Source organism: Papaver somniferum, chromosome 11 (assembly GCF_003573695.1).
Source record: "Papaver somniferum cultivar HN1 chromosome 11, ASM357369v1, whole genome shotgun sequence".
Lineage (NCBI taxonomy): Eukaryota > Viridiplantae > Streptophyta > Magnoliopsida > Ranunculales > Papaveraceae > Papaver > Papaver somniferum.
The window spans coordinates 45,482,817-45,483,848 of NC_039368.1; the positions used below are offsets into that span (position 1 = coordinate 45,482,817).

At 39.2% G+C, this 1,032-nt stretch overlaps 1 pseudogene; it reads left to right on the plus strand.

The window, feature by feature from the left end:
* The first annotated feature begins 383 nt into the window (after window positions 1-383).
* Window positions 384-483, plus strand: LOC113325514 (annotated as a pseudogene).
* Window positions 484-1,032: the final 549 nt, after the last annotated feature.

Consider the following 1,032-nt stretch of genomic DNA (forward strand, 5'->3'; position numbering starts at 1 on the left):
AATCTTTTGACGGTTATCAAATCTAGTGTTATTATAAAGAGCATTGGCCTGCTCTTCAATATTCTGGCCTTCCCAAAAAGGCTCCACTCTACCACTAGTCTGGCCCACTTCTAAGGCTTCTAACCTTTTTGCTATAGCAAATTTTGGCATCTGATTCATAGCCTCCTTCTACCCTATTAACGTTTCCTCTACTTAAAAGAATTGTTTTCTGGGGTGCCCTACTATTTTCCCATTGCTGGGTTTTTTCGGCGATTTCATTAAAAAATTCCATCGCCGCATCAACAGTTTGGTTTTCAAATCCACCAGTGCATAGAGACTCAACCATGGTCGTTGTGGAATAATCTAAACCCTCATAAAGGATCTGAACTAGCCTAACCTTTTCTAAACCATGATGAGGACACTGGGATAATAAATCATTGAACCTTTCCAAATACCTATATAAAGATTCTCCCTCTTGTTGTGAAAATGTGCATATTTGCGTCCTAATAGACGATGTTTTGTGCCTAGGGAAAAACTTATTGAAAAAGGCAGATGTAAGTTGTTCATATGTCTCAATTGACTCGGAGTCCAAACTATACAGCCACGACTTGGCCTTATCTTTCAGGGAAAATGGGAATAACCTAAGTTTCAAAGCATCATCATCTAAGCCTCTAATTCTTAGAGTACTACAAATTTCCTCAAAATCCCTAACATGGTAATAAGGGTTTTCATTTTCTTTCCCTAAAAAGATTGGGAGCATCTGTAAGGTCCCAGGTTTCAGTTCATAGGGTGCCTCCGTTTCAGCTAACTTAATACACGAAGGACGAGTAGTCCTAGTTGGATTCAACAAAGCTTTCAAAGTTGCCATTTCTGGCGCTATCGGAGCAACAGGATTCTCTCCTCAGTCAAAGGACGTTCAAAAACAGACTCTTCAAAAGTCGGACTTTCTAGATTAAGGTAATCGAGACGCTTCGAACTACTAGGTTTCTCTTTAACAAATCTACCTAGTGCGTCTCTTTTACGTTCAGGCATACAATAGAATTTTCTAAATTG